The 22,396-nt window shown below is 31.8% G+C and overlaps 1 long non-coding RNA gene across 1 annotated transcript; it reads right to left on the bottom strand.

The window, feature by feature from the left end:
* Positions 1 to 1,957: 1,957 nt before the first annotated feature.
* On the bottom strand, positions 1,958 to 20,209 carry LOC123657407. Its single transcript, XR_006743711.1, has 4 exons — positions 20,135 to 20,209; positions 13,003 to 13,004; positions 6,709 to 6,715; positions 1,958 to 1,969 (listed from the first exon to the last, which is right to left on the bottom strand). It is a non-coding gene; the product is annotated as an uncharacterized LOC123657407 (long non-coding RNA).
* Positions 20,210 to 22,396: the final 2,187 nt, after the last annotated feature.

Raw genomic sequence — 22,396 nt, 5'->3', positions numbered from 1 at the left:
CCGTCCATAGCTAATCGAATGTCGTCAGTGATTTTGACCAGAGCCGTAGCCGTACTATGACATTTACGGAAACTGGACTGATAAGGGTTTAGGAGATTGTTTGAGTGCAGGAACAGTGAAAGCTGCTGATGGACAAGACGCTCTAAGACTTTGGACAAAAAAGGAAGGATTGATATTGGACGAAGATCAGAAAAGGCGGTGGAATTAGGTTTCTTGGGTAAAGGAATAATTTGAGCGTCTTTCCAGCAGGTAGGAAAGGTATTGGTACACAAGGATTCGTTTAAGATATGAGTTATAACAGGTAGAAGGGAATCTAAGATAGGGATGATCATACTACGGCTAATAGAATCAGATCCTACGGCATCTGAATTAACGGCTAATATGCTCTTCTTAACATCACATGCAGAAAATTGAGAGAAAGTAAAAGATGATGACAGTAAAGGAGTTCTAATAGCAGGAAGTTGGTTGAGAGTGTTAGATTTAGTCCTAGAGTCTATATTGACAGAGGATGTGAAATATTTATTAAGTTGGTTAAGGTTAAATGAGTTTGAAGCTATATTTAAGCAAGTAAAATGTTTTCTGAGGAGTTTTTTGTTATTCATTTTTGATGATTGCTGATTAGTTGTATGAAGGTATTTCAGAAAATTATTTATTATCTAATGAATATACCCGGCAACCCACAGCTGCATGATATATTCAGCTCCGATCCTTCTCTTACATAGAAAAAAAGGCCTATGCCCAGCAGCGATATGTTCAGGTTTAATCGATCGAAGATTTTTTGCTCAGAAATCTATTTTTACCTACGTAATTTACTTTACAAATGCTATTTTATTTTATTTTCTGGGGTAACTGTACGTTTTGTTAAAAGATGTGAATATAAGGCGTATCTTAAGAGGATACCTTAGCCTTTTATTATTAAGGGAAAATACCATTAGGGATGTTGAGAAAAATCGTTACACAAAATTTTTCTATTATAGACCCCTAACCTCGCCGCTCTTCCTACATTTGTTAAATTAATTGAATGTAAAGGTATATTACCTTTAAATGATATGTTATTTACATTTCTTTTTCAAAAAAGCAGAAATAAAAATTAATCAGTTTGTCAGTCCTTGACAGTCAAACTTGTTGCAAATTTGACAAGTAGATTGTTGATTCCTTGATTTACACAAATTTAAAATCATATATGAACGCAACGATTTTTCTGTTTTCAATTTACTGCCTAAACCAAATAACTTAAGAATCGATTATAAGTAAAGTATATGAAAATGCAGTAAATTTATTATTAATTACAATAAAATTAAAGTCTGATTATGGGACCAAAAACCCCGATGTGTGATAAACTGCTAATAGAAAATCAAATGAAAAAGCTGCAATAAGATAAAAATTCAAAAATTACACCACAGAGAGAATGATTTGACTTATCCTCTAATTTCATGTCTCCGACTGCATATTATGTACGATGTTGCATAAAACTACGTAATTATTTAATTTTTGTCTTATTCCAGCTTTTCCAGTTGATTTTCTATTGGTTGTTCTTAACGCAGGCGGGTTTTTTGTTTTTATTTTTTTATTCTTTTATTTATGTCTTTTTAATTAGACAAATGACATAATCGGTTCAATTCATTAAAAGAATATACACCATGTGGTTGATTAAGTAATTTTTTTACCGACGAAAAAAAAAACAGAGGAGATCCTAAAGTTGCCACGTATATATATAATGTTTGACCATGAATAACTTTTTACAGAGTAGTAAAAACGCAGTTTTCGCAGCTAGTGAAAAATGAGGCCATGTCACACATAAAAAAAAAATTGATTTTTCAAATTATCATTATTAAACCATTTTTGTAGTCATTAGGACCGAACCTAGTAGACGTCACGTTAATAATCTCTTGTGGTTTAACAGCGTTAATATTGCGAATACCCGCATATGTGAGTGAATGGTAAAAAAATAATAACTATAAAATCATTTCTGTAGTATAATTTTTTTTAGCTGCAAAAAAAATCCTTTTCACTTATAATAATATTATGTATAATAAGCGTGTACGTACTTTGATTATTATTTTGTCACCTTTTTACATTATTTTTATTATGAATGTATCCGTTCAAAACAATTTCTTGATATTGCAATCTATAATAACTATTCGGATTGGTTTCAATGTTAGAAATGTAAAATTATGATAATGTATTCATGACTTTGAACACGTATACTACATATATGCTAGTACATTATAATGCAAAATATATTTATATCATATTATTTATATAGAGCGGGATTAGTGAAATGTGGAATGTAACTATTGGAATTGTTTAGTGCTTCTAAATTTCAATTTGAATTTTCGAATTGAAACATTAATGATGCAGTTCATGGATATTTTACCTCTGCTCGTAGTTTAGTACAATATTATCTGAAATAGTCTGTATTCGAAATTGTGTATATTCCATTCTTTGTGTATAAATAAAAATATCTTAATTAATGTTTATTTTATTTTGCTGCGTGCTGTGTGGCTACGGCACTAAAGAATTTAGCCACCCCCTCTCTTCCCGTGGGTGTCGTAAGAGGCGACTAAGGGATAACACAGTTCCGCTACCACCTTGGAACTTAAAAAGCCGACCGATGGCGGGATAACCATCCAACTGCTGGCTTTGAAATACACAGGCCGAAGACGGGCAGCAGCGTCTTCGGTGCGACAAAGCCAGTACTGCGGTCACCAACCCGCCTGCCCAGCGTGGTGACTATGGGCAAAACACATGAGTTCACGTTATTTTTAGCGTAAACTTGTGGAGGCCTATGTCCAGCAGTGGACGGTATAGGCTGTAATGATGATTTTTATTCAAGGGGTCTGCATAAAATCTGAAGCAGCCCGCAGGTTGGGACATATGTATGTTTGATATAGTCGTACAAAAAATATAACGATTAGTAAAGTTATTAATTACAACTAAGCAGTTATAAGTAATTTCATGAAAGCTACCCGACATAGCCTATTTTAGGTCAAATTTATTAGTGTTACACACCAATTTAACTTTCAATAGTAGATCATACAAATTCGTCTAAGGGTAAACTAATATATCGTGAAGGGTATTAGATGTGTACGTTTGTCTTAAAAGAAACTAATATGGTTTATACTTAAAACTAGCCGACCCATGCCCACTTCTTTCAGCGTTAATTATTTTTCTGGCGCAAATATATAAGTACAGTTTTCATCTCACTCGCCTTTCTCCGACTTGATTTACATATACTATTATTATTCACTGAATTGTTTGTTCAATAAAATTAGTAGCCCTATGTTAGTGAAAGAATTTTCATCATCGGATCAGTATTTGCGAAGATCCCCCCCCCCCAAAACCCTAAAAACAAACGAAGTTAGAAACTTTATCTCTTTATAATATTAGTATAGATTATTAAATAAACGAAATTTCATGTCACAATCTTTTATAAAAAAATAACGAAAAAAAGTGTATTACACTCAAAGGATTTCTTGTAAGTATAAAATTGTTGTCGTTTTTATGACGTTCGCTATATAGGTAAGTAGCCACTGCAGAATTGATTTATTTGACTGGTAATTTTATCGTTAAAATTTAAACGATTGACACGCTTTTGCTCCCGCCAGTAAACAAAATGAAATAGTGCATACATTGCCTTTATACGTTGCACTGTACTCGAGTAAAAATTGAATGAAATTAATCACAATTCCAATTTTTCTTCATAGATTTTAATTGAAGCTTTATTTCAGCTTTTGTTTAGCATAAAAGGGCAAACAATGGCTTAAGTTCCTATTCATCACTGCCAAGGTTTTTAGAACTCTTTGTGCGGACTTTGCTTAAACCTTGAATCAAGTGAAAATAAGTTTCTATTCTTCTGATTTTAATAAAGAATCCAATGATTCATTTTGTGATTACATATTAATTTACTCAGCACAATAAGTAACAGTTTTTGTTAAGCGTTTCCTGCGAAGAATTGTAATTAGCGCTCGTTCATCTCTGTTTTTAGCTGGGTTAAGTAATTTGATTGGTGGGCTAATTTTGACTTCTTCAAAGTAAATATAATAATATTAATTTTATTATAATATTCTTTTAAGTAAGTATAATAACATATTTTTTAAAATGGCTTCTATCATCTCTTTTTCTTCAACTACTAAAATCAACTATAATGTAAACGCGTATAGCGAATATAATTATAAACTTCTCTGAAAGTTCGAACAAAAATGGCAAACGCATGTAATAGAAGGAAAACAAAGTTCCTAATAAATTCAGATAGGACTACTATGTATTCATTATCTATCATATCTGCTATTATGGGGGCATATTGTATACTTATTATTCTATTGATTATTGTACTATTTTGTAAATTCAATGAAAAATATCATTCATAATACTTTCCTGAAATACAGAGTCGATCGAAATTTCAGAAAACTTATTTTTTCATTTAAATGATAAAATAATTTATATTTTCACTCGTTCATCAATCTGGATATTCTAGTAAATCAGAGTATAGATAACATATATGTACCTATATAACATTACATATTACGTGTTTACTAGGCTTATTTTACTGTACTACGTGAAATAATTTTCGTTTTTATGAAAATGTATTGTGCTATCGCAATCCACATGTACGCCGAACCTTCTACACAAGACTTTTTGATCTTATCCTCATATAAAGGCTTAAATGTAATAGTTTAGAAAGTTTTCGTTCGGTGCTTTGATTCGTGTTCATATGGATGAGCGTGTACCTGTACTTTGTCCTATTCTTTCTGCAGCCTATAGTTTAAACACATCCAATATTTATTTATTTATTATTTACGTCTTAAATTTTGCGTTTCTGTTAATATTGCTTAAGTATTACCGAAAGACTAAGGTCAATAATAGCCAGATTAGCTCATTGCTTCGGTGAAATATTCTATTTAGATAAATAAATTATAAGATTATTGAATGCATAGTATTTTAAATTTACCTAACTACCTATTTACCATTTTACGTGTTGCTAATATACTACGAACTGATTTAAGTGTCTATTTTATGACTGTTTGGCTAATGTGTAACAGAATAACGCTTGGTTAATATTCATAGAGTTTGCATTAAACTCCACTAACATATATTTGTGGCTTTAATAGTCTGTCAGAAATCACTAACTCTATTTTAATATAAGATTATTAATTAACACAGTTATCTATACTAATATTATAAAGTTGAAGAGTTTGTTTATTTATTTGCTTGAACGCGCTAATCTCAGGAACTACTGGTCCGATTTGAACATTTCTTTCATTGCTAGATAGCCCATTTATCGAGGAAGACTATAGGCTATATATATCACCACGTTAAGACCAAAAGGAACGGAGCCCACGCGGACGAATTCGCGGGCAGAAGCTAGTACTTTAAAAAAATTAGTCAAGTTGATTTTTTTTTCCTCGATTCTTCTGACTTATTTTACAGACTCGTTTTAGAAATTTCCTTAGAACGAAATATTTAGTTTTATCGTAACTAGATAATAGTGTATAAAGGTATTTTTTTAAAAAAACAATTGATGGTATTTTTTAACGAATTTTATTTGCCAAATTTTTACGTTATTTTATTCGGAAAAATAAATAAAAATATTAAATGTTGAGTTGTTGTCTATATATTTTACCGTGTTTTATTAAATTTAGAAAAAGCTACAAAACAAAATGCCTGCACTCGTACTTTTGTTTCATACCGCTAAGTTAGTAAAAGTGTGACTATATTTTGTCCAAAACTAAAAATAAAACTTAAAATTGTGTTTGCTCGCAAACGAAAAAAAAGCCGACTTCAATTACATCGACAAGTAATACAACGTAGATCGACGAAAAAATAGTCAAGCAACTACGCGTTATCAAAGATTACCCAAAAAGTATTTATCAGATCTCAATAAAATTTAAATGTGATCACATGATAAACATCAGCTTTCGATTAAATTAAAAATTATCAAAATCGATACACCCAGTAAAAAGTTATTACGGATTTTCGAGAGTTTCTCTCGATTTCTCTGGGATCCCATCATCAGATGCTGGTTTCCTTATCACGGTACCAAACTAGGAATATCCCCTTTCTAAAAAAAACAGAATTATCAAAATCGGTACGTCCAGTAGAAAGTTATGCGGTATAATACAACGTAGGTCGACGAAAAAAGCGTGAAGTAAAAACGCATTATTAGATATAACTCGAAAAGTAGTTGTTAAATCTCAAATAAATTTAAATGGGACCAATTGGCACACACCACCTTTCGATTAAAACAAAATTTGTCGAAATCGGTCTACCCGGTCAAAAGTTCTGATGTAACATACATAAAAAAAAATACAGTCGAATTGAGAACCTCCTCCTTTTTTGGAAGTCGGTTAAAAATAAAAATATTGTAAGAAAATTCGTGTATTTAATAGATATTTAGAGATGTATGTTGTACTAACAAACAGTGATGCAATGGTCCAGGTAAGTTATAGCTTAGCTATAACCAAGCTCCTTCATAAGATTTTTTATATTATGTTTATGACTGGCAGTGGGGTGTTTTTAAATAACAGATAAGATACTATATAACGCTATAATCAACGAGAAAATGAAACAAAAATATCTTCCTGTAAGAAACGAAATAAGGCGATGAAAGTATATGATGTACATATTTCCGTTATATTTGATTAAAACGTTTTATGCTTTCCTTATTTTTTTCTTTTTGGCTTTTGATTGGTCCAAATAACTTAGAACTTAGAATCTATGTATTAATACGTGAAGCAAAAACTTTGTACCCCTTTTTACGAAATTTGCGTGGACGAAGGAGTACAAAATTTCGCAAACTTATAGTTTATATAGAGAAGGAGTGCAGAATGCTAATATTTTTTTAATTATGCATAAAAAATACATTAAATCAATAAAAAAAAAACATTACACACACTACCATGTATTTGACACACATACTCATATAGACTCTTTTGTTCATTATTATAGAAGTATTATTAGTATTATTATAGTCGTTGACAACATAACCTTTATAATATTCATACTTATAATTCAAACTTATAATTCAAAAATTGAAATTGAAGTAGCGAATATACTTATTTCAGTTAGCGGCTAAATAGTAACCTAATTTTGGAAATAACAATATGTTATTGCCAAAAAAATGAAATACACTACTAAAAATCGAATGTAAAATCGAAGCAATTGAAACAGCTTTGTGATTTGACTAGGAATAAGTTATATTAGTTATAGAACTAGAATTGTTTTAATGAGGTCATCATTCGCTTTCTGTGGTTATGATTCTCGTAACTTCCTCAGTTAACGGTATACGTTTCTGCAATCGCAATAATAACTTGGATTACATGAAACCGTGCATCTAAACTTCGAAACAAAAGCGGCGTTCCATGAGTGTTTCGATTTAAACTTTAAAATGTAACTTGAAGTTTTATAATGAGACACTGCCATAAGACCATCGCAGGAACAGTTTTATTTTAATACACGTTACAATGCCTCATGTAGTTTATAATCATAAAAAATAAAAAACTTCGTATACCCTTGTAGGTAAGAATGGGACCACAATATTTAATAAAAAAAATTCTTAGGGCCTGTTTTACTGCTTTCTGATAAAGTTATCCATCGTATAATGATATCCAACTATAAAAGTTTGATGACATATTATTCTTCTCAAAATCATTTCAATATTATTGTGAATATCAATATTTTATATTTTTAACATAAAATTATAAAAAAAAAACTATGTGTCAAAAGTTACAAGCGTATCAACTTGCGTGTAGCTTGCTAGGGAGCGGAAAGCGATTAAAAATCACATTTGCAAGTTAGGTACCAACTCAAAATGTGACGGTTTTATGATAAAAAGTCGGTCGGGGAAAAAGTATTTTCGTATTTTCAAAAGTTGCAATAAAATCTTTTTGGTTGTATTGTTTGTAACTGCCCAGTTTTAGTAACATGAAAAAATGTTAAAGAGGTGTCAAGATATAGATTATAATCTAGATAATTATCTATTAAAAGATAGGGTAATTCGACGCTTAAAAAAGTTTTTAAAGGACCAGCAGGAAAAAACTGGATGTGATGTCGATAAGTTTTCTTTTAGGTTTTATCAAAGGCAAAACTCGGCGTTGTATTAAAGTTATCCTATTATAAATTCATTATTAGTAAAAGTTTTCCTCTTTTTGTATTGCTACTTAACATCTTTTTTAGTTAAATAAACCCCGTTAAAAGTAAATTATGACTCGAAAACTTTGATAAAGACTATTAAAATTTTATTAATATTAATTACTTTCGCATCATTAAATTTGACATCGCTTTGGTGCAGTGGAACGTAAAAGCACCTAACCACCATATTTGCCGATTCGATTCCCACTCGGTGCGGGTATTTGTATATGTACGCTTCAGCCTGCAATATCCCACTACTGGGCATAGGCCTCTTTCCCCATGTAGGAGAAGGATCAGAGCTTAATCCACCACGCTGCTCCAATGCGGGTTGGCGTATATATTCCCTACTATGAGTAACGATCGCTATCAGGTGTACATGATAACAACCGGGACCGACGGCTTAACGTGCTCTCCGAGGCACGGTGGGGAGACCCATAAGGACTGCACAAACACCCAGACCACGGCAAACACCTGTATGGCCAATGCAAATCTTTGTCATGTGCGAGGATCGAACCAGGAACCGCCAGCGCAACAGGTACAATCTATGGCTGTAACCGTTGCGCCAACGCGGCGTCGCTGCTTTCGCTTCGGCGTCGCGACGTGGCTTTGTATATGTATAAATATTTAATTCCAGTTTGAGTGTCTGTCCTTGTGGGTCTCCTCATTGTGCCTCGGAGAGCACTTAAACTTATCGGTCTCGGTTGTTATCATAGACACCTGAAAGCAATCGTTACTCAGTCATACTCTTGATAATAATAGGGACCATATCCAGCAAACCACAGTGGAGCATCTAGCTGTATTAAGCTCCGACTCTTCTTCTACATGGAGATATATGTATGTATGTTAATCTATGTATGTTTGTTGATGTTACGCAACAAGATGAGATATTGTACTCTGTGGTATTAACATTCTTTGTTTTTTATTCATAACTTTTGAATGCATTATTTTATATATGAGTCAAGCCTTAGAATGATCCACTCTAGTTGTTGTACTGAACTTAAGTTCACAACAAGTTGCTTACAATTAAAGTACAACTTACTTACTTTACTCTTTAACTATCTAAGTTAGTAGTAAGTTTATCTGACAGTTTCATTTCCAGGTTTAGCGGCCTCTTCCGTAATAGTCTGTATAGAAACGAAATATAATCAACGATACATTTTCTTTCTACTTTCACCTCTCTTGTAGGGCCCCCCAAGGTCGGCCCATCACCTCCCTCAGATTAAAATATACTTGATCTATGTTCTATTTTTTTCGATTTTTCGGACTCCTGTTACACATTTTAACCGAAGAAAAGCTAGACAAGTTAGAGTGATTGCAAAGTATCTCATTTTTTTTATCTTCGGCTTTCATTAATTTGTCTATGTATCTTTTCGTGCTTGTCTCAAGTGTAGAGTGCCACTCTCTCTCTCTTACTCAGGATCTCAGTCAACTCAAGAACCAAGTCACCACAGGACAAAAACATCACTCCACTATTAGCAGTATTCTTTGTTAGTGACCCTTCGTTTAATATATCAAATACAATATAGAATCATCAACACATTATTTTAAGAAAAGTGTTTGTCAGACAAAAATTTCGTCATTATTAATCAATGAAAAAACTAATTTTAAACAATGCCTGAGAATTTGGTGATAGTAAATTGTTTCAATAATTATTTCAGAGATATTACGTTTTTTGAGATTTTTCCTCAACTCCATTATACGTCATAAAATTTCCTTCAAAAACGAATTTACAACATAATTGAAGTTGCTTTTATAATATTCCATTACCAGAAAGCATGAAAATTTAAAATTTTGATTCCATAGAATCGTGATAGAGAAAAAGTATAAAAATAAAGAAACCGGAAAAATTATTTAATGGTGAGTCCAACAGTAAATGAGTAAAATTGTTATACAAAAGTGTTATCGAAGAATATACCATTTATGTTTAGATAACAGCAATAGCTCGAAAACGATTGCTAAAAACTTTTGTTGATTATTAAAGTCACAAAGCATAATGTATAACAACTTATGTCAACCTTATTTTTACCAGACAAAAAATATATGTAATGATGCTCGCAAGCTTTATAGCGATTTTTTTAAAATTCGAACAGAAATGCAGACGCACACAAACAGACCTCTTTCATGAAAATGTCTAAAAATTTTGTAACATGTTCATGACACAACTTTTGTTTGTAAAGGATGTCGCTGTCTTTGCCCTGCGACGCCCGTAATTACGACAATTTCAAACAAATAACAAAACCTTTGTCGTTTCTCAATTAATATTGCAAAGATATTCGTGTTTATTTTTGTTCTTCTGTTGTAATTTGCAACGACCATGCAAGCTTAAAGCGGCGTCGCCCGAAGCGAGACGAGGAACATATGTAAAGAGCAAATATTCTACTTACAAACGATGCGTTTACTTTTCCCTGCTTTAAAATGCTCAATACTAACAGCTCTAAAATGTAACACGTCGAGGTCGTTTTTAGGCAACGCCCAGGGAGGGAAAAATGTAGAAAACATAAGCAACAATGCTGCTTCTCTTTACTTAACCTTGATCGAGGCGTCCTAATAATGCAGAAACTACCAGGATCTGTCAATAGTTAGTCGTCCAAATATAAACTTTCTTGTATCTATTTTCAAAACATGACGCATTTTGTACACAACGCGAAAAGCCTTGTATAACCGTCATTAGGGGTTAAATTAAAAAAATGATAAAATACGTATTTATGTTTGGTTACCAAAAGAGTAACGATAAATCTATATATATATATATATATATATATATATATATATATATATATATATATATATATGTGTGTGTTTGTTCAGCAAAACAACCTCTTTAATAAGAAAAAAAAGGTGGTTACAGAAGATTTTAAATATTACACTTGGGACATATTACACAATCTGAAAAGAATCGAAAAAAAAACTCTAAATTATTAGGGATAACTCAAAAATTACTACGTGAGGTCTCGGACGATCTAGTTATCAAAATCATTATAACCAATAAAAAATTGTATGATGGAATTGAGAACCTTTTCCTTTTTGCGAAGTCGGTTAAATACCTTATTTTAACTTTATATTGTAAAACTAAATAAAAGTAAAAATGCTTTAGTCAAATATTTTTTACAAGTGCTTTGAATAATTGTCATTATGTTACCATTTGACAGAGTTAATCATATTATTTATTAAAGAAATTACTTAGAGTATCAATCTAGAACGGATTTCTAATGTAGATTTTGAAAAGAATTTTAAATCGTTTACAAATTTAGTCATATATATAGTACATAATACAGCTTTAATAAGCCTACGCCTCCTTGTCACCAATATAATTTAAATATACAGAATAATAATATGCTTTAGCTATAAAAGATTTCTTCGATTGAAACGTACCAAAAATTATTCGAAAAATTGTTCGAAATAGACTAAATACCAATTAAAAGCTTGCCTTTTTCAAAGAGTCGACCGTAAGGAAGTTTTTAATCATTAGAGATTATGTTTTACAAATTCCAGTCGCACCGTTTCTTAATTAAAACCGGTTTTTATTCAACAAACGCATCCGAAACAATGAACTTCTCTTATCATTGAAAATGTGTATAAACAATTTGTTAGACTGGATTGATGTGCAATCCCCATTAATCGTACGGCTATTTCTGCAACTCGCCTTGAAATACTAATTACTTTGCTTCTCTTCTTATTGCTATCTTCTCATGTATAAAAAGTAAAAAAAAGTGAAAAAAAAAAGTAGTAAAAAGTCACAGTGTTTGCAGTTGCACTCTTCCTTCGTCCTCGGTTTGACTAATTTCCATGAATTTTTTTTTTTATATTTACTATGAACGATAAATGATAATAGCTCTTAAAGTATATTTAAACCTAAGTACCTATTATCAAGAAATAATTTAAAATGATTGCCAGCATTTGGCAGCTCAATGTTTGCTGAATCATTTAGTATAATAAATAAAAACTATATATCGTTGTTTTTAAGATTTTCGTTTGCCAGATCATGCATTTTTTCAGCATGACGCAAAATGAACTAACTATATTTGATACGGATGTCAGAGCTATTATCCTGGAAAATTGACTTAAAACCTGAGGTTATGTATGTGGTAAAGTGATTTCATCTTAATCACCTTCTAGAGGTGGAGTTATTACTTTATACGTCATAAGTATAAGTAAAATCGCAATATAACCGTTTAGTTCATTCATAATTTTTACTGTCCTATGCTATTGTCTTTATTATGAATTGCCGAATAAAACAAAAACCGTCCATATTTCCTTATAGATAGCAGGATACTAAAACGTCCAAACTAAAATTATAAATATGTTATTAATTATATTTGTTCTTCTGATACCTTTTCTTGCTAAACTCGCTGAACCCGAAACTGAACACAATTGACTGAAAACCTTCAAACTTATGCTCACTGACGCTCGTACTTATCTTGTACGCTTAATGAAAGGGATAACAATGGTGAAGCCTAACGCAGGTACAGTTTGTAATAGAGAAAATATATTATCACGTAACGTAAAGTAACCTGCCGGTTTATATACTTAAAGTAAAATAGTAAAATTAGCAAAACTTTATAAACTTAAACAGCCTATGTACATATCATTTCTGAACATTGACATATTTCAACTAACTTAATCTCCAACTCTTATCTTCTAGGAGGCAGATCTTCTGCTATAGAAAATCTTTCATACCATAATAATACAGTTTCTTTATTTACAACAAAAAATTTGATTTTCTATACTTTTGACGATAAACTTAATATGAATTAACACGTTAACAGGACATTTAGAAAAGAAAATGATGATATAATTAAAGTATAAATTGATAGTGTATTCATTGCGAAACTTTCTAGAGCCATGTATCTAATGCAATTCTCCATAGGAAACATCTCTACAAACAACTTTTACGTTTCTAACTTCAACAACAACTTAATTTTCCTTATTTCGTTTCTTACAGGATCTATTACTTCGTAAAGATTATTATGTATCTTTAATTCATTCAAACAATCGTCTGATATTCTCATGTCAAGTCTCAATTTGATGGCTAAATTGTAAGTTTCTATACTACTTATATAAAACTCATTCTACAAAAGAGCATAGGATATTCAAAGATTTAAGGACACTTTCGTAATAAATTTAAGGATTAACCATTAAGTTAATTTATGATGACAAATATACCAATAAAAAAGGTAGTGGGATAAAATATTATTAAGTGATTTTACTTGTCCCTTCTCTTTCTTTTTTTCGATTCTTTGCAGAAGATTTTATTTCCCACATCATATATTTCTCGTTATTCGTAGCCTCATATAATAATGTCAAAAACCGCAAAAAAATTATATTGACTAAATAATAGACTTCCTTTATAATAAATGTGTTTTTAAAAGTTCAATTTTTTATTTATCTTTTAAAATTTTTTTAACGTAACAAAAATCGTGATATCAATTAACATTTCAGCGGACCGTAAATCATCAATCATTCACAACTGTTGCTTCGTGAAGGTGACGATATCTAAATAAAACACATTCATCATTACAGCCTATACAGTCCACTGCTGGACATAGGCCTCCACAAGTTTACGCCAAAAATAACGTGAACTCGTGTGTTTTGCCCATAGTCACCACGCTGGGCAGGCGGGTTGGTGACCGCAGTACTGGCTTTGTCGCACCGAAGACGCTGCTGCCCGTCTTCGGCCTGTGTATTTCAAAGCCAGCAGTTGGATGGTTATCCCGCCATCGGTCGGCTTCATAAGTTCCAAGGTGGTTGTGGAACCTTGTTATCCCTTAGTCGCCTCTTACGACACCCACGGGAAGAGAGGGGGTGGCTAAATTCTTTAGTGCCGTAGCCACACAGCACAATAATAAAACACATAAATAAAACACATAGTACCTATCAATTTATAATAAATATTCTTACAACCAATTCAAATGGGTAAAATTGCTTAAACAATAAATTTGGATTTATTGTTTAAACGACTTATTATATATTAAATTAATTATTATACTTGAAGTAAGAACAATTTTTAGAATAATTAAATTTTAAAAATTAATTTATTTGTAAATACTTACGAATAGTTAGTAATTAATCACATCGCATAATCACAATAAAATGATAGAAATCCAAAAGTTGAGGGACAAAAATTGTTTCAAATTTTTCTCTAAACTTCATTAGTCACTCTCCGGTTTTAACACTGGCAAAAGTACCATACGAAGGATCATTTTAAAGTCTAATATTCCCGGCAGTACCACGCGGGAGGCTTCACAACACAACCTCACTGCGCAAGAATTGGGATCAGACTGAATTGCGCCTCCCGCCGATGGGCAGCCTACACATTTTTCAGCTTACACCTTTGAGCTACCTGAAATGTTTCTCTGAGCTTATGTTAACGTAGTTTTAAATAGGTTTCATTCTATATTACTACATTTATATTTATCTAAGCTATTTAGCGTGTACTAAATGAACTTCGCGTTAAAAACTACCTCTTTTAAATTGCGCGTGTAATGATATATGTAGGTATATAAATATATGTATACGCAAAGTCTCGAAAAATATATAAGCAGTTAAGTGTTAATTTAATACCTGAAGTCTAAATAAAAAATATCTATATTCAAGCAGCCTCAAAAGCACCTTTGGAGCATCATTTTAAATTAAATTTATTATTATTTTTAAGAGTGAAGCTACCACCAGTTCGTAATGCAGATTCCGCAGAGAAGAACCGGGAAGAAACTCTGCAGTTGCTATTTTGCAATAAAAAATATATATACAAACTGTCTTTTTATATAAATAAGGTAATATCTTGCGTGAAATACACCGTCACTAAGTCCGTACGTCTAAAATATAATATATTTTTAATAGATTTACTTTAAAGCACATATAATTGATCTTTGTCTTAGATAATAATTTTACGCGAGCACAATAAATGTGTAACACATAAATGTACTTTTAGATTATCCTTAAAAACCATTAAAGGCTCTAAATATATTAGAGTAAGTATACGTGTCGCTATATAAGAATATGATATACACAATAGTATTTTTTGTTTGTGTAATAATTTTGTAAGTATGTAAGTTTTTTTTAAACTATTCTATTAATTAGAATACTTATAATTTGAGAAAGACATACTATGACATATTCATCACATCATCATCATCATCACAGCAGCCTTTCGCAGTCCACTACTGGACATAGGCCTCCACAAGTTCACGCCAAAAATGGCGTGAACTCATGTGTTTTGCCCATAGCCACCACGCTGGACAGCCGGTTGGTGACCGCAGGGCTGGCTTTGTCGCACCGAAGACGCTACTGCCCGTCTTCGGCCTGTGTTTCAATTTCAAAGCCAGCAGTTGAATGGTTACTCCGCCATCGGTCGGCTTTTTAAGTTCCAAGGTGGTAGTGAAACTGTGTTATCCCTTAGTCGCCTCTTACGACACCCACGGGAAGAGAGAGGGTGGCTATATTCTTTGATGTCGTAACCACACAGCATGACATATGACATATTACGTGACTTAAAAAAAGTATTTTTCGAATGTTACTTACGTAATAGGTATACTAGATAAGGAGCTACTTTTGCACCGGCTAGACGAAAAGTTAATAAAGCTGTTAAAAATTTAGAGTAGGTATGGCAAACTTTTTATTCAATCCAGTCCGACTTTAGCGAGAAAAATCTAAACGAATGGACCTTACTTTGCAAGAATTTAATTCGACTGCACACTTTGTGTATCATGTAGTTACACGTCACGTTGCTTGTCCACGATGGAATCCTAAACTACATAACCGATTTTAATCGAATTTGGTTATTATAAAGATAAACGCCAATAACTTATACGACATATTTTTTATATCTATCTGGTCTTTTTCTATTCTTTCTAGTATTATAATCTTAATTAGTAATAGTTTTAGTTATCTTTCTGCTAAAGCATAGACCTCTTTTTCCATATAGGAGAACGATCAGAGCTTAATTCACCAAGCTGCTTCATGTGGGTTGACGGAAATATCCATAACCATAAAAATATTACAAATCAATTTACAAATCCTGCTTAAATTTACAATGCGCAAAGACCTATATATGATGTTACGTTTATGAAATTTTAACGCTCTAAAGATGGGAGTTTGAATTAATCAAATTATTTAAGAAAGCTTCTACAATTTATTTTATTATATAACGGTTCCTTGAAATATAATAACCCTTTATTTAACTAGTCTTTTAGAAATACTAAAACATTTAGTAAACCGTAATAAGAATAGAGTATAAGATGTAAGTGATAGACTCGGTATCACTAAAGTTACGATGTAGACATAGTTTCATAGAAAAACTCAAAAAAGTGATGATATCGTCGACGCAAAATAAAGTGGATGTAATTGTCAAGGCAAGTTTTGTGTGGTTCTCGCAATTATTTACCGACGAGACGTAGGTGAATGAAGAGGTTTTTGACTCCCCCAAGTGGGCCCTCGTTCTTGTAGTGCAACTGCAGTGATGTAGTGTGAATGCGTATTATGTCTCTACCATGTTCTGCTCTGCTAAAATTATTATTATTATTATTATTTATTAAAAATGTATAAATGTTAACAAATTACGTCTACTTATAGTCCTTTGTACCTTCCTACATACAGAAATGATTTTACTTCCCACGCTTAAGCTGAAACTCGTTTTCCTTCATAAAGCATTATATTTTTTCTCTCATTATAAGTCTAATAATGTTTTACGTAAGAATACTTAGGTGGGATGTTCTGCTCTTTATTCTCATACGCATATTACGAACAATGATTAAAAGACTACTGCCGCCAGCCGGGATAGTTTGCTACGAGTACAAAGAACTTAGATCTTCAAAGCCGGCATTGCTGTTATTATCTCAGTCATGTATAAAATGTACCCACTGAATTGCGACCTGCAATTCTACGTCTATAGAGAAAATTTTAAGGTAAAAAAAAACTTCAAGCAAAACACACGCATATACTTGCATACATGCTTTAATTACTCTGAGTCGCTATAATTGCCATTGCGCCTCGTTGTTTGGAGAGGAATCGATAAATGATGTTTCCTATTGTTTTGGATTTTCTTTAATACCTCACGAGTCATAAATTAATTTAATTTATAAATATTTAATACGTAATAAATGATCATTAGCTATGATGATGATCTTAAAGCGGACAGACAATAATAAGCTAAATCACTTGTCATTACGTAAATTTCAAAATCTACGGCCTAATTTATTCACTATACACAGCAGCTGTATATACTTCGCTTCATGTAGCTGGCGTTTACAGTGAGTAAGAGTCACTACTCCAATATTTTGGTACTTGAAAGATTTTTAAATTGCGCTAAAGCAATATGATACTGACAAAGATACACACATATTTGGAGGTAGAGTCCAAACAAAACGGATTAATCTAAAGCTAAGTTGAGACTACGACAAAATTGCGACACAAATCACATACATTAATTTGTTTACTGCTCACATTTAAACATATTATCTGTGTCTGGATAGTATCTATGTTATACTAATATACAAAATTTATATCTGAGTGGATTCACATGCTAAATTCAGCATTTACTCGATTACCACGAATAAGTGTTGTGCCGCCGCTGTTGCTACTTCTAGTACGTAGATAGCGACGTAAACACTAAATAAGTGTTTTTGTTTAATAATAAAATAAAATAGATTGCTTCGTTAGTTGCGCGAAGTAAATCTTGAATCTTAACCTTTAAGTACTGACGTGAGGCCTGGTAGAGTACTATAGCTTTAATAACGACATTTTTACGTTTTTTAAATTCTTCTGTAGTTGTCATAGAAATTTTTGGTGTATTCTGGGCGTTTTTTCTTGTATATTATGTGTGTTTCCAGACTCATGACACAGGAATATGTCCTAGTAGAGGCCGTTGGGTCAAATTTGGGTTAATTTAACACATAATCAACTATTTTTGTTTTAAATCACATGGCACTAAATTGCAGGAACTATCAAAATTTACAAACACTACATACATATAGGCTTGTAGGCACACACGGTTAATATAAGAACTATTTTTGTAAGCAGTCTCGCTTCAGTTTTCTTCCCTTGAACTTCTCGATAGAGAAGCGCAAATCTCTTTAAATATTTTTCAGATATTGGCACTACATTTATGTAACGACCAGTGATTTTTCTAGTAGTTTTAAGAAGTTCTTTATGCGAGTATGATTTGCTTGAAATACCTATATATAATTTTTGATGCCTAGGTTAGATTTAACATCCAAAAAAATAATATCACGAAAAAAGAGCACTTTTTGTCTATTTCGTCAAACAACTTGTCCGAAATGTCTTTTATCGTATAGTTTCCAATTACATTTACAGCTACAAAATAACTATAAAATATGTTTGGATATTTTTGTTTATTTCTGTTATCGGAATTTAATCTTTATGAATTAAAATTATACCTAAAATCAACGTATAGCTCTAGTAATGGCATTTTGTGGTTAAAATAACCCGATTATTATAAAACCGACCGTTTAATTAAATCTCTGATTTTATCCAATGTCGACAAATGTGTTTATTATTTTTTGTTTTATTTGGGTAATTAAATGGGTGCTATACTTAATTTTAATTATGTAAATAATTAAGTACTATATATATTCCGTCTATATATTCAATTTGTATTTCTTAGCCTGCCCAGCGTGGTGACTATGGGCAAAACACATGAGTTCACGCCATTTTTGGCGTGAACTTGTGGAGGCCTATGTCCAGTAGTGGACTGCGAAAGGCTGCTGTGATGATGATGTGGTGATGATGTGATTTTTTTAGCGCATTGTGCAATACTTTCTTCTCGAGGATTGTGGGTTCGAAACCCGCCCCAAGTCTTGATTGATTGATTGATTGATTCAGCCTGTAACATTGCTGGGTATAGGCCTCTTTCTCCATGTATGTGTATCAGTCAACTGTATCTATAACACAGCATCAAATTGTCTTAAAAGCAGACAACTATGTGTGTCTTTTAAAAATATGTATGTACTAGCTGCCCGGACAGACTTCGTTCTGTCAAAAGTTAAAGTAAAAAAATTTTTTTTTATCTATTTTATTTTTTGTATTAAAAGCCGCCGAATTAATAAAAATAATTAGCCGAATCAGTCGAGCCATTCTCGATTTTATTTATACTTATAGATTTATAATGTATGGGATATAAACTAATGTTTAGTTTTTTTCTAATGTATTTTATTATCAGTTGTTTTCATTTTATAGAAACAAACATATACAAATAATAAAATACATTAACATAAAAAAATAGTACAAAATCCCAATGAACGTGGCTTTGCAGGTCTTGTATTTAAAAAAAAAAAATAATTTAACAGTATTTTATAGATTCGTATATAAAAGTTTTAAACGTTTTTTCTTCATAATTTTTTCTTCTAATAAGTTTTAATTATATATGTGCATAACGTAACGAAATATTACTACGAATTAATTATATAGTAAAATCAAATACGAAATCATCTTTTGTCAGTAAGAATGCTACGTATATTTACACGTTTTGTATGAGCACTTGTGGAGCGCTTTCAGCTGAAAATGTAGAAATCAAAATTTATTTATACATTACAATTTATAAATCTTTGATTTGATGGTAATATTATGTGACTCTCGAAATGTAATTATATATTATGTTGTAGTGTGTATATTACTTTGTTATATATATTTATTGAGTAATATAAATTTATTTTCTAGAAGAAAGTCAAAAGACGTCTACAAGGCACTACATCGCGTTCAAAATAACATTCAGTCAGTGTGCTATATTTGAAGTGTCTTGTTACTTGAATAATTTATGAGGCGAGTTCATCTCTGAGTGCATTTCCGTAGCAAAGCTTGGTCGAAACAGTTCGTCGGCAAGATAAAGGATGAAATTAACGAACAAACGGATGCACATTTTAGATCTGAAACTCTCGACGAGTTACCTTGTCGTTCCCTACTATAATTAGAAAGAATAAGGGGTTGTCTTAAGTGTGTTGAAATAGAGATATACGTTTTGTTTTCTAATGTTTACGCCAATTTCACTCGTTACAATGAAATCACTTTTTCGGATTATATTGCGGTTTATTAATTTATTTAGATGGCCGACGTTTCGGATACTTTACAGCAACCATGGTCACGGGAGGGCTGTTCGCCGTGAAAACAAAAAACGTTGTTTCATTGTAGTGGTATCCATTTTTAGTGCTATATACGTGCTCAAAATATTAAAATTAATTTTTTCATTTATACCTTCCCTATATTTATATTTTTATTTGAAATACACAGGCCAAAGGCGGGCAACAGTGTCTTCAGTGCGACAAAGCCAGTTCTGCGGTCACCAACCCGCCTACCCAGGCGCGGTGACTATGAAATGGCGTGAACTTGCGGAGGCCTATGTCCAGTAGTGGACTGCGAAAGGCTGCAGTGATGATGATGATGATGACTTCCCTTTGTTATTGTTTTAATTTCGAGATTCTCATTTTTCTAATAAGTTTAAGCCATAAAATAACATTAAATTAAATTATTATATACCATTAAGAGATTCACAAGAATGTTTCTTTGACCTTGTTCTCGATGAAAAGAAAGGGCGTCAAACCAACACGGTGCAAATGTATCTAGCAGTCAATATTTTTTAATGTTCGCTTCTCGTCTAGTAGTATTGTATTATGACGTACCGAGCTACATATTATTTTTATAATTTTTCGGTCACCTAGATTATTTACGTCATATTTTTGGATGTTTACGTAGTGACATATTTATTGCAAAATATTTTAAAATATAAAATTACTGATGTGTTTTATTCACTTAATTGATTGATTGACCCTTCATACGTACAAAGCGCTTCGAATCATCTTTATTAATGCGCACAGCCAAGGAGTGGAATTCCCTGCCGGCGTCTGTATTTCCGAGTTCATACAACCCGAACATGTTTAAAACGCGAGTGAACAGGCTTCTTCTGGGCGAGCTCGCTCCATCTTTGACCTCGTCTCTGCTCTTGAGCTAGACTTGAGTCAAGAGTAAGCCCATAAAATAATAAAAAAACTCCATTATTTTCAATCAAAGGAATGCTGCAGTATACGGGTTCTGATCTTAGTAAACGTTGACAGTCCGTAGCTCATGTCGTAGACGCTCTACGTTCTACATCGTAGACACGTCAAAATAATTATTGAAATTGGATATTTCAATTAATAAGCTAAGTATAAAAATACAATTACGTATATAAAAATATAACTACTCATTAGTCGTTATTTTATTTAAAAAAATATACTATGAAGGAAAGGATCTTTATAAAAATTGCAACATTGCAAACATATTCATTCTTTTCTTATAAAATATTTGAATAAACAAGAACTGCAAAAATAATTATTTTTCGTGAAAGTAAGGTTCTTCTACGATGGTTACAATTTATATTTTATCTGTAAGATCACATTTAGAGTAAAAATCATTTACTAATCATTACTTTACGATTAAATTTACATTTCAATCCTTTTTATTTGCATTTTAATCAAATTACAGTACATTCTCTTAACAAGTTTTATGTTACACAGAATTGTTATCATCTACTTAAAGATAATCACATCATACTAAAACTGTAAAGGCTTTGCGTTAACTGAAACCAGTTTTTCAGTAAGTAATTAATCCAACTCTGGTTACTTAAGCAATTCTACTCCCTTGCTTTGTACGTTAGTCTAAAAACCTTTCAAAGTTTCACTTGAATTTTCTTTCAAAATAATCCTTGTTCAAAAGTTATATAAAGTTATATTAGCAATTAGATGTGAAATAACTTATTTTGATATTTTTTTTTTTTGTTAAAACCTTGAAAATCCGTTGTATCCGTCAAATAAAAACATATTTTAAGGTTTTAAATAATTTTTTCAGTAAAAAGTGATGTACATTGCCATAATAAAAACCAACCCAATTTTGAGATTAAGATTGTGATTTTTATTTATCGATCTAAAAGATGAGATAAAGAGATAAAGGCCGTATATTTATCCTGGCGTACGAATGGATGCGTTACGTACTACCACATAGAAAAAACAAAACTAAGTCAGCGTTTACAGGATATATGAAACCTTAAATAAGCAAATAAAGCAAACTCTATACGAAATATAATAATGTAGTTATAAAACAGACGGATATCGAACTTATAGTAATATCACGATACTTAAGCTAAAGTCAAACGAAAAAGTAACAAAAATTAGCATTAGGGGGCTATTTTTTTTTCAGGATACCTCTAGAAGTAGTATTGTATGGCAAAAACTTTGTTAAGGGGAAAAAGTTTTTGTATGTCACCTTAATCTATAGCTTTTGCAAG

The sequence above is a fragment of the Melitaea cinxia genome, chromosome 10 (assembly GCF_905220565.1).
Source record: "Melitaea cinxia chromosome 10, ilMelCinx1.1, whole genome shotgun sequence".
NCBI classification, from domain to species: domain Eukaryota; kingdom Metazoa; phylum Arthropoda; class Insecta; order Lepidoptera; family Nymphalidae; genus Melitaea; species Melitaea cinxia.
This window is presented reverse-complemented; position numbering and strand designations above follow the sequence as displayed.